The sequence below is a fragment of the Polypterus senegalus genome, chromosome 5 (assembly GCF_016835505.1).
Source record: "Polypterus senegalus isolate Bchr_013 chromosome 5, ASM1683550v1, whole genome shotgun sequence".
Classification (NCBI taxonomy): Eukaryota; Metazoa; Chordata; class Cladistia; order Polypteriformes; family Polypteridae; genus Polypterus; species Polypterus senegalus.
In genome coordinates this window covers 174,476,396-174,493,798 of record NC_053158.1, presented here as the reverse complement: position 1 = coordinate 174,493,798, position 17,403 = coordinate 174,476,396, and positions in this window count along the sequence as shown.

Sequence of the window (17,403 nt, the reverse complement as noted above, 5' to 3'; positions counted from 1 at the left end):
AGGAGAGAATGGAATTATCCATGGAAAAGAAGAGAGAAAAATGCAGTGTGGTTTCATGCCTAGGAAGAGTACAATGGATGCAGTCTTTGTTCTGAGGCAAATGCACTAAAACATGAGGTGAAGTTAAGTAGACTACATTATGCATTGCATATCCAGAGCTGGTTCTGATAGGGTCCTGCATTAAGAAGGCAGGTGTGGGTGAATGGTCAGTGTCTGTGCTGTAGTCATTGTATGAGGAAGCACTAATGGTAGTCAGAATTCCAGATGGGTAAAGTGTTGAGCTGAATATGGGGATACATCAGTGATCTGTTCTGAGACATTTACTTTTGTGGTGGTGATGGTGACCAGGGAAGTGCATTAAAGATTGATTGCCAGGGCACTTTTGTACACCAGTGATCTTGTATTAATGGCAAAACATGAAGCGGAAATAAAGGAGTGGTTACTGAAATAGAAAGTTAATTTGCAAGTGAAAGACCTTAAGCTAAAAGCAAGAAAAACAAGGTGATGGAGACAAAGGAGTAGGAGACATAGAGGAAGTTGGCCTGTGTGACAGAGGTTATTGAGAGAAAGTTAATCCAATGTGCAAGTTTGTTAACAGTGGGTGTGTAAAAAATAGTGAAGTAGTGATGTGTGAAAGGGGGAAGAATAACGATGTAGTAAGAGTAAATGTAGATAGACAATGACACTGTTTAGTAAAAATTAGTATAAAGTTGTGCTATTTAGGTGGCTTTGAATGGAAAATGCCATGAAAACTGAGTGTGACATAATATGTGGTACAGAAGTAAGATATTACCAATGAAGTGAGAATCTAAATCAGAACTGTAAAGGAAAAGAAATGAGAATGATCAGATGGATGTGTGAAGTGAAAGGAAAATGAATGCTGAGTTAAGAAGAAGAAAAAAAGAACTTAGCTTGGAGGTAGATAGGATGCTCTGAAGAGTAACACACCCAGGTGGTTTGGTATATGAAGTGAAAGGCAGACTGCAACTGAGTGAAAAGATGCACCAAGATGAAGAAGGAGGAGGAATGAGGCCCAAACAGAGGCCAAAGAAGATGGTAAACCTTAAAACCCTAAAACATGAGTGATGACATGATGAGTAATGACAATATGGTACTTGTTTCTTTTGTATTCCATAGCCTGAACTTTTCGGAGAAGACATAATAATTATATAAAGTCAATTCAAAAAGATCTACACCAAGCAAAAAAGCTCTTGGCATTCTAAGTTTTTGAAATTTTTAAAGTGATGGGTTTAAAAAATTTCAAAACCAGTATAAGCCTTCAAACTTAATTTTTGTCTCCTCTTAAATTAGCTCCATAGCCATTTAGCAATGCAAAAATTTCATGTATGCCAATGGGAAAATTGTGTAATTGTCCTGCAGGAATTTCTCCTTTAATGTCATTAAAATGATCTATATTAAGGGCCGGAAAAAAACATTCTAAGTGTGAAAAGACTTCTCTTTAATGTCAAGGACCTCATGGGAATATCTGTAATGATTTTGTAAAAACTGAAAGCCACATCAAAGTCTTTAGGTGCAGTTTGCAGCTACGGGGAATATTTGAAAAGATGCAATCTAGGCTTCCATTGCCCCTATTTAAATGATAATTAGTGGGTTTCCACTTTTTTACATTTTTCCCTACTTATCTTTCTTTATTGCATACACTGTACTTCAAACAGCAACCCAAACTACATTAAGAACCACAGGTACCTTAGATCAACTGACATAAAAGTTTGAGTTTTTGAAATTTTAATTAGTTCATGCCTGCTAGGTTGTTATTCTTACACCCCTATAAATTATTTACGAATGCTAGTTCTTTTGTTGTTTTTCTCATCAAATCTCTTTGAAGTTTCTTTTGTGTCACTTTTAACCCTACTTACAGTACCTCATAATTATAATTGTTTTAAACATCCTATTTTTGAAATTCCTATTAATAATGCACTTCTTCACTTGTGATACTTTTAAATTACTTAAAGACACTGATTATTTTTTTATTTTTACTTTTCTGGACTTACATTTGTTAATTGGGATTCAACACAGAAAACAGTGTATTGTATGTGATTTTTTTTTTTACTCAAGTAAGAAATATTATTGTTACTAAAAAGCACTCATGGTAGTGCAAGGGTTCATGTCCCAGGTCCTTCCTGTTTAGAATTTGCATGTCCCCCTCGTGTCTGCATTTGTCTCCTCCAGGTGCTCCAGTTTCCTCACACTTTGTGAAGACATTCAGGTTAGTTGAATTGGCGACACTAAAACTAGCCCCAGTCCATCTGTGTGTTTGTTCATCCTGCAATGGACTGAAGTCTTGTCCAGGGTTTGTTCCAGCCTTGTACCCTATATTAGCTGGGATAGACTCTAGCCCTCCCCATAACACTGGTCTGGATTAACAATGACATTATAAGTGGCTGCAGGTTCGTGTAATAGCTGTGGTCTTTAACTTAGTTTAGCAATGGCTTATTAGCATGATAACTATTGTTAGCAGGATGACAAACTTGAACATTATCAGTATTTTGGGAGTTGCGTGTTACTTTTTCAATTTTTGACTCTACCAAGTAACAATCAAGAAATAGATTAAGAATGATATTGGGCAAACACACCAATGGAACAATTTAAATCAATATTGGACATAGAAACATAAAAATGCTGCAGTGCATACTAGGAAAAGAAATCAGTCCGTCCCCTAGCATTTGCCTAAAGCCTATCTGTAAAAATAAGATGGATTAATCACCTGCCCCTGTACAGTCACTGTCAGCAACTGCCTATTTCAACTGGTATTTAATGAGTACAAACATGTTACAATGCTGAAATAAAACACACAATAGAAAATGGTCATGAAATAATTATATCCTTAAATAACAAACACTGTTTGGAAAGGCACAGTTGTTGTGTGTGAGACATGGAGACCGAACACTCCTGGGACTGATGTTCAAATGTCTCATTCATGTTTATTTTGTAGGTTATCAATGTGAATTATTTATTTTTCATTTATCACATATTTTACTGTGTTCCTCGTGAGTGGTTCCTCAAGAAGCAGGATCGCCTGTTCATCACCACAGGGTACTGCCGTCAGCTCTGTAAAGGCAAATGAATAGAAACAGTCCCATGCTGTTTATTGGATGTGCTCGTGGTGGTGGTGGCGACTCCTCCTGTATCTGTTGCTCTTTTTAATTATTGTGTAATACTGGATTTTTGTGGACTTTGCCCTGTCTTTTTGACCACTCTTTGGATTTCATATTGGGACTGTTCCCTTTTGGGATTTCCTATTCTAAAGGCATTACCATTTGTATCTTTATGCATCTTGGAGCTTATTTTTGTTAAAATTAATATTTTTTATGTATACAGATTTACTGTTATCCTCTTTCTAGCTAGCTGGGGTTTGATGGTTTTCTCCATCTAGAGGGTGTTTTTGGAGACTTTGTGGTTGGGACCTCTCACATTCATTACAATAGTAGGAAATGAGGCAAAAAATTCACAGAAGACCAATACAAAATAAAAACAATGAAAAAAAATCATTAAGCACTACCTACAGAGATAGCAATGTCATTACTTAGCCAGGCCACACAATTTCTTGTTGTGTACACACAACCTATGGGAAAACTGTAAAAACAATAGCCAGGATTTGATCCCAGCTGGAAGACTGCAATTTTAACTTTAGTATACTCTAATTAACTTCATGGTGTCATTCAAGTTATAAATAACTCTTAATGATGCTTTACAAGCAAGTGTCCTTAATTTGATTGGGTGCAACTTTAATAAGCTCTTTCAACCCAGTCTTCTTCCATATTAAAAACAGGAACAAAGAAATTGTTAAAAGGGGATCTCAGTTCCCTTTTACATCTAAGGCTACCTTCCTCCAAAATGACAAATTATGTTAGTTTGCATTATGTTGTAATCTAACTGAATGATTTCAGTGGTTTCACCTGATTAGATGTTAGAAATTGTAGAAGTCTGCAGCAATGCCCATGTAAGTCAGCCCAAGATTATTTAATGTTGACACAGGACCTCCAATCTGTCCACATCCATGCCACACCAAAATAAGGAAATGTGTCAGGGTTAGTATGGAGTTAATTTGCTAATTTCTTACTGCATAAAATCAGTATGGCCTGTCTGACATATTTTTATATTTTTAAAGTTTTGTTTACTTGCTTGATTCTCAATCTCAAATCCAGACTGGGTTTTCTGTATGCCTTGTACACATTTTCCCTGTGCTCGTTTGTAGCAGGGCTTAAATGGAATGGGTCTACTGCAAAGAAGAGACACTCTGACAAAAAGAATTGTAATAGAAGAGACCAAAGTAGAGCTGTCTAGATCAGTGGTTATCAACCTTTTTTCTTTCCAAGATTGTCCATTGTCTTTGAGAATATTTGAGGGCTGTATTACATAGACCTTGATATTTACCTCCTTTCTGCAATCATGACAAAGGTCCCTGTTTTCAAGAGCAATGTTAATGAACAAAATATTTTCTGTTAATGCTACTACACTGCATTTTTTCAGCATCGGATACAATTAATAGACATTTCAATAGCAGCCTGTATTATTTTAAATAAAACTTATTTTTACTAGCATCTACGGTGAACATAACAACATTTATTTATATAGCACGTTTTCATACAAAAGATGTAGCTCAAAGTGCTTTACAAGATGAAGAAAGAAAAAAAAGAAAGAAAAACACACACACACACACACATATATACACTGTATACAAACAGTGGAGCGACCGTAATTCGTTCCAAAACTCGGGTCGTAGTAATTTCCCCCATAGGATTATATGTAAATACAATTAATCCGTTCCAGACCGTATGAACTGTATGTAAATATATTTTTTTGAAAGATTTTTAAGCACAAAAATAGTTAGTCATACCATAGAATACACTGCGTAATAGTAACTTAAATGTAAAAAAAATGAATAACACTGAAAAAACCTTGAACAGAGAAAAGTAACATTGCAAGAATTCACGCTATAGCCTTACGAACCGCTCACTGAAAACACTTTTTTTAATGAGTTTTAAGCACAGGGAAAACATGAACATTTGAAAAATCTGTAATTTAATAAACAACCAAGAAAAATAACATTGCAACAATGCAGGCTACGAACCGATCACTGTAAACAGAAGTCGAGTGGAGGTTAAAATCCAATAGAAAAAGCCTTCATTAAATAAAACGAGGTTAAAACAATGCTCAAATCAATCTCTTTAAAAACAAGCCCAGTGCATTCTTTAACTGCTTTCTCGGCCTTATGCGGCCAGGCCTCACTCTCTCGCGCTCTTTCTCTCGCTCACTCGCTCCCTCACTCTCACGCTCTCTCTCTTTCTCTCCCTCCTCTTGCTTGTTGCACAGGGACTGCACAGGGAGAGACTGAACATGTGCGGAAATCATCAGCGCGTATGAATCGGAAGGGAAACTGCCTTGTTCGTCACACGAGTGTATGGACGTGAACAGATGCAAAAGTTTGGCAAACTTTTTGGTCGTAACTTGTGTAACAATTTGTACGTGGTCCAAGACGTTCATGACCTGACGTTCCACTGTATATATATATATATATATATATATATATATATATATATATATATATATATATACTAGCCGTGTAAGCCCGTGCTCTAAAAAGCCCGGGGTCCTAGAAACTATTGAAATTGTCAGAAAAAAAAACTGAAATGTAGAGATGTCAAGTAATTAAAAGGAAATATTCGGGGCATCTCTCTCCAATGAGGATTTGTTGTGCCGACGTGCTCACCTCGCTTGTGTATTAGCAGCGGGAGGAAAACTAAAAGGGATACCATTTTGCTGATGTTAGCTGCTAAGCGATTTTGTCTTTCTTGTGTTATTAGGGGCTAAGTGAGTTTTCTGTTTCCTCGGAGGCGGAGCCCTTACCTCGACTCCACCTCTCACTTCCGGGCCGGACAGATGCACTTCCACACGTAGACATTTATATAAGATAAAAATAAAATTAGGCAATACTAATTAACAAAGAAAAAAGTAAGGTCCGATGGCCAAACTCCAGTGGGTTGTAGAAGAGAACAAAATCTGCAGGGGTTCCAAGGCCATGAGACCTCCCAGCCCCCACTGGGCATAACATGAAATATGTTGTGAAGGTATTTTAGGGAAAATAAGACACAGTCATTGTTATAGAATTTGTCACTGCAAATAACTTGACAAAAGAAGCCAGTCATCACTTATTACATTTTAAAGACATCATAAAATGAGTAAGTAATTCCAAAGAACAAAGAAAAAAAAAGTAATTCTTATATAGTTTTTAATTTATCACTACAGTATATACTGTCACACACGCAAGCTGTGGGGGCAGCTACCTGGCTCACAAATGGAAGGAACAGGGAAAGATAAGACTATTACACCATCCTTAACTATATCTTTTGTTTCCCTCAAATCAGAGGATGACCTTCGCAATCAAACATTATGCTACTTCCAGCCCTGCAATGTTGGTCCCGCCTCTTTCACTTCAGGGCCCAATGCATTACCCACCCGGCTCTCAATGAGGACACTCACTTCAAAAAGCAAGCTATTGCTGGAAGAGGTTCTAATGGGCAATTTGTCTCTTCTTTCATTTAAGTGCCCATATAGAGCCAAATTTCTTTGCTAATTATACAAGGTGCCAACAAATGCTCCAAAATGCAGATATTGTCTTTTGATTGTCTCCCAAAAGGCACTTTTCACAACTGAATTACCAAAGCTACTTAGTCAGTGTGAGGATTACCTCTGTTACTTGTGAATAATACAAGTAATACATGCCAGTGTGGCCAGGTACTTTTGATGGCACTCACGGCTGAAAACCCAGCCTGCTGTAGGGAGATGATGTTGAATGGTATCAACACTTATATTGCTGCTTAAGGACTTTCTGGGCATTCTCTCACAAGAGCGTTTTTATCAATGAGACTTCATTGAAACAAGCTCTCAGCGTGCCATCAGATAATGTGTCTCTTGCTGAAGGGCTTTTTAATCCAAAGGTAAGAAACTGCCTGCTCTTCTGTATATACAGGGGAAGAACTATAAAATTCCTCCAGAATGTTTAAGAATTTCTCCATCTTTTTCTGTGTTATAAATGCATATGCTTGCTTGAATATATCACTGAATTTCAAGTAGCCATTTTTGAGTTTTAATTACCTTTGGAATACCTCTATTCATTCTTTTTGGATAATACTGTTTCTTTTTTCAACCAGTATTGCTTTTTTAATATTGTTTTCCTGTGACATATACATAGGTTAGTAGAGTGACCCTCTTCTCATTTTCTACCAACTCTGCAATATCAAGTCTCTCATATGCAAGGGGATCATGAAATTCCTCCCTTAGACTAAATTGACATTGTTAGCATCCATCCCTTGCATAACTTTCTTACCTCTTTGGGCTCGAGCAAGGAGTTTGTGGCTTTGGCTTTCACAAAGTTTACAATAATTATAGCCATGTCCAAACTTCGATGAAGGGTAGGTTTATTGTGTTTTGTAGAAAGTGCATCTCTATACAGAAAACAGTGTTTTAAAGCAGCAAAAGGGAGCTTTTTTTGCTAGACTACTCTAGACTTGACTGTATGTTGATCATCACTACAGCTCCGTTGGAACACATGCAAATGCAGCTAGCCCAGCTCATTTCATTTGTTTTCATAAAGTAGGACTTCATCTTTTGCTGTTGTAGTAATGTGTGACTTATAACCGAAGAAATAATTCTCTTGTATGTTCTTTGCCTGTTTGTAGTGAAAACACATGAGCAGATGCAACATTTTTGACAAGATGGTTGATTCATCTATTTGTATAGCTGATATGGATATGCTGATGTGCTATACTTTTGTATATTTCATCCAAAATAGCTGTCATGCACTAATAACCCAATTGTGCTCCACTCACTTAGAATCTGGAACCAATGTAGAAAGCATTTTAAGACGGAAAAGTTTCTATCTGTGCCACCTCTGCAAGAGAACCACCTCTTTCAACCTTCACAAACATATGCAGTTTTTAATATCTGGAAAAAATTTGGAATTAACTTGCTTAGAGATCTTTATATAGACAACGTCTTTGCATCCTATGAAAAATTACATTCCAAATTTAACATTCCAGCTACACATTTCTTTCACTATCTTCAAATCAAGAACTTTGTTAAACAGAACCTTCCAGATTTTCCTCATCTTGCACCCTCAACCATGCTGGAAAAATTATTGCTCAATTTCAAGGAGTTAGACTCCATCTCTACAATATATAAAATCCTTTTACAATCCCTCCCTTTCAAAGATCCAAGAGTACACTGGGAAAAAGATCTCTCAATTAATATATCAGAAAAGGAGTGGAAAGTAGCAATGCAGAGAATTCACTCGAGCTCCATATGCGCAAAGCATACAATTATACAACTCAAAATTATATATCGAGCACATCTGTCTCGACTAAAACTCTCCAAAATGTTTCCAGGGCGAGATCCAACCTGCAAACGTTGCAACCAAGTCCCAGCCTCAACAGGTCACATGTTCTGGGCCTGCACCAAATTAACATTATTCTGGACAAAAATTTTTAATTACCTGTCAGACAGCCTTGGACTCACAATCCCTCCTAACCCATTAACAGCTGTGTTTGGGGTTCTTCCAGAGGGGTTTAAAGTGGAGAAAGACAAACAAATTGTGATTGCATTCACTACACTGTTAGCACGCAGACTCATTCTGATAAACTGGAAGAATCCAAACTCTCCTCTTTTAAGTCAGTGGGAAACCGATGTGTTATATTATTTGAAATTGGAAAAAATCAAATACTCAGTTAGAGGATCTGTACAGACCTTTTTCAAAACATGGCAGGATCTAATCAGTAATATTTTAAAATAAGTTCATAAAGCACAGAGAATTTTTTTTTAAATTAGGTATGTTTACAAGCCTTAAATTTAACGTTATTTGGCTTGCTCTCTCTCTCAGGGGTGGGGATCGATCTGTTCTTAACTCAATTTTTCTTTTTGTAAAATCTTGATTGCTTTGTATGGATTGTAATAAAATTAATAAAAAAAAACCAAAAAAAAACAAAATAGCTGTCATGAAATGTCTGACAGTGTTGTTTGATAGCAATATTTTCGCTAATTAATTGGACCTCTCAAAATAATTTCCTCATGGTTTCAGTTGCACAAGAGAAAAATCAAGGTTACTTTAATGGCAATTTTTCAGGACACAGTGTATGTTTTTTTTATCCACACCAGCAGTTACCTTCATATCAGTTTGTGTGGAGTTGTCTTGTCAATTTTGAATGTCTTATACACTCATTGGAAAGTACTAAGGAACATTTAAGATAAACCTTAGCTTTTAGGACGCAAAGCAAAACCATGGTTAAGGCAACCATCACCATGCTTTCTACATTTTCTCACATTTAGCTGAGAATTTATACCTCTGGTTGATAGTTGAATAGAATGATAAAAATGTTATCTTCCTCAAACTATAAGAACGCAATGAGAAGTCAAGCAAAATTACACATTTTCTATTGGCTAGTTAAAAAGATAACAATATGCAAGCTTTCGAGGCAGCTCAGGCCCCCTTTTTAGGCAAGATGTAATTACATTACTCTTACATTACCTTCTCATCCATAATGGCTAACATGGTACAACACCCTAGTACTTCAAACTATAACATAAATTCAGAAAACTTATAAATCACCATCCTTGGAAATTAATATTTATAATGATGCACAGTAAAACTGGAACAAAATTTTAAACAATTATTTTAACCAAGTCAGCAATAGCTTACCAATTCATAAGACTTCCTTTCCAAACATTATTTAGGTTTCTTATGTGTGTTTGGTTTTGCTGAGAACATGAAATATAAGTTGTTATTCTGTTTTCTTGACACTTTTATATCACAGCTTCTGTTCCTCCCCTGGCCAGGGTTCAAAGTCATATTTTATATCCTTTTTATTCTTTGATGAGCCATTTATTTACGCTAAAGTTATTTTTGCTAATTATCTGCAGTATTTGTTTTGCCTGTGTTATGTTTTGTGTGTTTTCCGAGTGGTCCATCCTATAAATCCTGAGGGTCTCCCAGAGTTTCTGTCAGCTCATTTTGAATATTCTGAGGAGTAGTGAGTTTGATTCTTGGGATTTTTTTTATTTCATATTTTGTTTTTTGACTTAATTTTTGGCTTATTGGTTTGGGACTTGTGTTGCATTGGATTATCTTATTTTTTAGGGCAAATCCTTCTGCCTTTGTGCTCCACAGAGCTTCATTGTTATTAAATTTATCTGATTACATAAGGCCCTTTTTGTGATTAGCAAGGGTTTCTAATAGGATTTCCCACTCTAGTGGGCATTTTTGGAAGTACATTTTGGGATTTACATGCTTTTGGACTCCCAGTCACAACAGACAGCAATTTATATCACTCTGTTTCAGTAACAGCCATATAACATATGTCCATTGATTTACTCTGGACACTTTCATGGTTAACATAACAATCTCTTTGCAACCTCTCTTATGTCACAATTAAGTTTTAAGTGTCAACTTGAGGTTGTTGTCCAAGGACAAAGAGCTGATGAAAGAAAATGAAGACTGAATACTCCCTAGAATATTTAATATGGAATGTTCTGTCACACTCTTCACAATTGCTTGAACTAATTTCCTTTCAAGTAGGGCACACTTTCATCTTTATTAGCACTTCATTTATCATTCCTTAATTTATAAGCCAGTTCTTTCCCTTAAAGCTTCAGTTCTGATAGCTCTTTGACAAAAACTATTTTAGGGTTTGATCACCATTGCTAGAGACCTATATCACTAAACAAATCCATACGCACTGCTGCAGCAGAGTTTATCACAAAACTGCAGCCACATTAACAGTCTAAATCAATTTTAATATGAGGAACAAAAGGTTGCCTTGTGGGCTTCCATAATAGATGAAAGATACAAAATAATTGTTATTGTTTTGTTGGAGTTAAGCTTTAAGGAATTTCTGGGCTATGGCTCTGTTAAGATAAAAATAAAGATACAAGAGGATTAAACAGATATCATTTTAAATAGTTATTTTTCCTGATGCTATTTTAAATTAACCATCCAATAATTTACTGAACCCATATTTTCCAATACAGAGTTACAGAGAGCTAAAGCCTATTTTAGCAGCAAAAGATGCCAGGCAGAACTAATCCTAGATGGGATGTTAGTCTATTACAAGACACATTCATACACATAAAATAGACCAGACCAATTTACACAGAGTCTCCATTTTCTTACGTATAGTTATTTGTCTGTTTACTGAATATTGTATATAAACCCATCTAGGGTTTTAAAAAGTGATTTGGTTGTATTGATTATGGGCCCCTACCCAGAATATCATCTTGTGGTGGTGCAGCTTTTTAGATGCAAAAATCAGTGTGGCTTATGCTGGTGAGTGTGGGTGCACATTCCTACAAATTGGTGTCCCCAGATTGTTTAATTAGTTAAACATTTCTCTTCTTTGGCAGTCCTTCGACTGTTAATCAAAGTGCCAACACTCACAAGTATAACAGGTGCCAGAGCAGGATAAAAAAGGATAAAAGGAAATCCAGGAAGCAAAATTGATGAGGAAGGAGAGAGGAAATAATTAGTTGGAAGCCAGTGCGGTTAGAGGGCAGTGAAGCGTTTAGGGAAGACCCATAAAGGAGCCAACTGAATGGCACTCCAGGGGTAGAGTGGATTGTTCCTTCTGCATAACAGAGAGCAGGAGCAATGGAATACTCTTGGGGTCCTGTAGATGCAGAGGGATGGCAGCAGAATGAAAGAGTTGAACTCTGTGCATCTCAGGTGACGCCAAAAGGTCAGGTGACTGAGACTGGAGTCGTTTTGGTGTTTCTGTCCAGCTATTTCGTTTCTGCGGAGTATACCCAGGAGAAAGATGAGTGGAGTGAGGAGAGAGAGAACAGCACTGGGAAGAGGAGCTAAAGGCTGATTCTGATCCTGCTTTTATCTTTGGTTTTAGTTTATTATTTATTTGCATTATTTAATGATTTTAACTTCCTCAGAAGTACTGAATTTTTATGGATTATTTATTTATTTTCACATGTTTGGTTGTTTCGTGTATTACTTTGATATGGAGAAATGCACAAAGCTCTGATTTGCACCAGTCTTTGTTGTTTATATGTGTCATCATTGTCCTGGCCATCCTGGTCATGACTGACAATGTCCGAATTTAAGAAGGTGGTTATGCCCAATGTGGGCAACCTGGGCATCACAATTTGGTGGGTGAAGTGGGATGGTAATGACAGTAAAGAACAAAAATAAAGACAACAACAAGAAGGTTTGGTGCCTGCTTACAAAGAACCCATGTACCAAAGCTGGAAAGAATTTTTGAAGAATTACATTTTTAATACACTATTTCTTACTTGGTTTAACAATATATTTTAAAAGTTCCTAATCTTTTAATGTTCTGTGCTTTTAGGGGGCTTGGGTTTGTTTTAGAGTAAGATTTTTATGGTACTTTCAGTACATGACCATGTTGCATACCTTGGCAACTAGCTGGCAGGATCAGTCTGGTTGTGCATCCCTCCCTTGTAGGGGTGGTGTGGGGTGAAGTGACTCTGGGGTCCATTGTAGTGCAGCTTTTTAGATATAAAAATCACCAACACCTATCAGCCTGAGGCGTACTGAACATTGCTGCGAAGCTGTGCACCCCTGGAGCGTTTAATGGGGAAAATGACTGAATGTGCATTCATGTGCAAACGCAATGAGTTCAGCCAGTTGCTCATTGACACTCCATGGGTCATTAATGAAAGCACCTGAACCCTAAAGTATAAAACGAGCCTGAGTAGAGAGCAAAAAGAGAAAGAAAGCAGAAACAAATCAAGAAAGCATAATTGATGAGGAAAGAGAGAGGAAATAATTTGTTGGAAACCAGTGCAGTTAGATCCCAGCCACTAGGGCATGCTTGGAAATAAGTCCAACTAGTAATATGAATTTCAAAACACCTTTGTATGGACTTTGGGATAAAGCAGTGTGAGATTGCTGCCATATTTATATTGTCATATCCAGTGATGTCATAAATGGGCCAATAGCAATCATGTGATGAGTTTCAAAATGTCATTGCATAAATAAAGATAATAGGATGATAAAGAAAACAAGTTTAAAATTTAAAAAATAATCATAAACTAATGTTGGGAAAAAACAAGTCTAAACAAGATTAATGTTGCATTACCTGGCGGAAAACAGACCATTGAAGAAAACAGGCAATGATACAACTTGTTGAGTATATCTGATGGGTTGTAGCCAGTTACCTAACAGTTGAGTGCAACAGTGGTACTGAAAGAGACAAATCAAGACACATAACCAACTTTGTCATGAGGGATTAGCAAGTGATCCGACTGAGGTCCATAATCCAAAAAGAGGCACAAACACTGAGTGAATGAGTGAATGACTAAAAAAAAGGCCCTGTTGCAGAAATTTCTTAGCAGATAGAGAAAAGTCTTGAGCCATTGAACTCCAGAATGGGAATTCTTTATTAGAACCAACTGGTGGAGTCCTATGTGCTCTTGTTCAATGCAACATGGCAAAGTGACTATAACTAACAGAGCAATGTCTTATCATTTAGGTGCACTTTCATAACTCATTTAAATATATTTTATATTATACCAATGAACACACAGATAAATGGTAAATACTAGGTAACACCCCTTTGCCATTTAGTCCCAAAACTAGCAAAATACCCGCGATTCGCAGCGGAGAAGTAGTGTGTTAAAGAAGTAATGAAAAAGAAAAGGAAACCTTTTGAAAATAACGTAACATGATTGTCAATGTAATTGTTTTGTCACTGTTATGAGTGTTGCTGTCATATATATATATATATATACATATATACATATATATATACACACACACATAAACATATATACATACACACATATATATATATATATATATATATATATATATATATATATATATATATATATATATATATATATATATATATTTACTGTAGATTCCAGAATATAAGCCGAGAATTTCGTCCTAGATTTTTGGCTTGGAGTTTAGGGGTCGGCTTATACAACGAGTATCGTTTCAGATTCAAGATTTCCAGCGCAATGCCGGTTTTGCAGATGAATACGGAAGTAATTAATGATGAAACCACAGCGCCATCTTTCAGATGAAGAAGTAACTTTGCATGCCGGTACTTTAAACTAAATAAAGAATTTATTCAAAAAGTGTTTAAGTTGTTGATTTTATTAATAAAATTTATTATAAATTATCGGGAAGTTTAACATAAAAATTTTTGTTTTGATTTACAACCAACATCTTGCATTACGACCCGAATGCGGTCACGTGTATCCGCTTGCGTGATTGTAAACGTTAGTAAGCGTCAGTCGGAGCCCAGATACATGTGTTTGTGGATGTAATTTCGGTCATTGCAGTGATTTACCTATATATATAATTCACTAAGGCCATGCAAGCAAGACACATACTTGCTAAGGAAGGAAGAGAAGGTAAAGAAAGCGATCACAATCGAAGTGAAGATGGAAATTGTGTGGAAATATGAGAGTGCTGTTTGTGTGACCGATCTCGCTAATATGTACAGCATGTCGAAATCCACCATCTCGACAATTTTACAAAGAAAAGATTTGCATAAGGAGGCTCCTTCTAAACAATAACCACCTTCTGTTTCATTCTCCTCCTCCTCCCTTCCTGCAGCCCAAAGATGTCAAATTAAATGGTGAGTACAGTATGAAATTGTTGTTTCTAGAATAAAATAGAATAGAATGCCTTTTATTGTCACTATACACATGTACTATGAGATTAAAAGCAGCTCCTTCAGTGCAGACATATGTGTAGAACACAACAAGTAAATAAACAAATAAACAAATGGTGCGAAAAGATGCAAAGAAGTTGCAAAAAAAAAGTTCTGTATAGGGCTTGTATGGTTGTTTTTTTAGCCTTAGCATAACGCCGGATCTGCGGCCCCGCTTCTGCTTTCTTTCCCTCCTCCATCTGCGTCGTCTCCTAGACCTGACAACAATCCACGGAGAGCCTGCTGGTCTCGCTATGTTGTCTGGGATGTTGTGCGTGTGATGAAAAACACTCGAAACAGATGTCTGGCTCTGGACACCGATGTCTATAAGTACTATCTGTAGCGGATGTTCACCGAACCGATTGTGCACAAACAAGCAAAAAAAAAAAAGTACAAAAACAACAAAAAAGTGCACTGAAAAGAAGAGCCCTGAGCCGCTGCGACCATGCGCGCCACCACGCTCCTAGCTTAATCTGGCCTACTTCTGGTAGACTAGGCACTTTTTATAACTTTTTGGTTAGTACATTAGAAAAATTATTGGTGTTTTGGTAAATTATGCACATTATACAACCCTTTATATTATGAAATATAAAGTACACCGATGTACCATATTTGTGTATATAGTTTCAACACAAAGGTTTCATTTTACCAAAGTTCTCCGCAATCACTTCCTGGTTTCCATCAAAAATGCCGTCAGTCTCAAATTCTCGCCGATAAACATGATAAATATACCCGAAGAGACACTTTTAAGGAAATTTAGAAAATTTTGCTTGGAGAAGGGGGTCAGCTTAAATACCGGTCATCGGCAAATGCATGTAATTTAGTAGGTAGAGAAGGGGGTCAGCTAATATACCGAGTCGGCTTATATTCTGGGATCTATGGTGTATATATATATATATACATATATATATATACATATATATATATCTACATATATACACACATACATATACACACACACACATATATATATATATATATATATACCCTTTGGGGTGCGAGCAGCTGTTGCTGGGGGTGCCAGAATCAATTGAGGAAGAAAAATGAAAAACATTATTTGTACAAAATCTTAATTTATATATCCATTCCTAAATAATTAAATGGACAGGCTATTTTGTATTAGTGCAATACACTGCTTATTAAAACGGATGACTTGCTCTTACGTGCTGCGTGGGTATTATGAACTATCGTATCTGTTCAAGTTCTATTTAAATTTTAAATATAAGTAATTTTTATTTAGTCGACAGAAATATGTTTGGTAGGAATGTAAGTTAAATTTAGTCATCATTGCATAAATGTTTCTTCACCATAGAAATTTAAAGACTAAATTCAACTTACATTCCTACCAAAGATATTTCTGTCGACTAAATAGAACCTACTTATATCCAAATAAAACTTGAAAAGATATATTTTTTCGATTTTGAGCGCGCATTTTAGATCGACTTAACGTGCACTACATCAAGCCCTTTCTATCGCCATCGAAGCAAATGCTGATAGTTGAACCTGCCATGTCGTATTTCTGGTATAAGTTTTAATTAGCTTTAGGGCTGAAAATGTCCGCTCAACAGAAGCAGTGTACACGGGAATGGTCACCATCAAATATACCAATGTGAACAGCTGCTCCATGCTCTCATTCAGATTTTTCTGATGAAGGAAATCAAAGAGATCAGTGGGAGATTTTCTTGCAAAATCATCCATGGCATACATTACAGTCAGTTCTGTTGTTAGCCGAGACAGATCAAAAACCGCTCCGCGGCTCTTGTGTTAAACTGGAGAAGGCTGCATGCGTGAAATTTTTCTTGTATTTCCAAAACTTCTGGGGCTCGAGGAGCGTGACAAACATCAGGTTTTCGTGGTCTTGAAATCTGGTCTGTGTCTGGCAAATAATATTGTCCAGAATCCTGCCATGGAGTTGACCGTAGTGTGCGCGAGGATCTTGCGCTCGGAGCGATTGCGGTGCATTCAGTGGCCTCATAGAGTTCCTCATATCGGCTTCTTTCCAATCAATGGGTCTGAATACAGTGACGTTGCCGTACGCCTGCTAGAGGGCCCTACTGACACCAACTCAAAATCTGATTGGTTGAAGCAACAGGTTAATCAACATTTATTCTGTGTTAGAGTACCTGCACAACGGATTGTGAAGGCCTCTCTGCCTGGCAACAAATGATGGCTGAAATGTGATTGGTTAAATGCTTTAATACGAAAATACATGCTTGGAAGCAGCACAACCATCGGAAAAGCTATGAAAGGAAGCGGACAGACTATTTGGAATTATTTAATAAGTATTCATGGACAAAATATAATTAACATCAATTTGTGATTCAGATATTTTTACTTATGAATATGCTAAGCACAGTCCTTAACCCGCGAATATTTACCTTATATGGGCAGGCACTCAATTATGTGGGAGGCGTGATGATGCGAGACGCAACTCCACCTCCCACAGCCATCGAGCTGCAGTCTATTACAGTATATGGACGAAAATAGGTTCCAGTTATGACCATTACGCATAGAATTTCCAAATGAAACCTGCCCAACTTTTGTAAGTAAGCTGTAAGGAATGAGCCTGCCAAATTTCAGCCTTCCAACTACACGGGAAGTTGGAGAATTAGTGATGAGTGAGTGAGTGAGTCAGTCAGTCAGTCAGTCAGTGAGGGCTTTGCCTTTTATTAGTATAGATAGATAAAAATTATTAAAA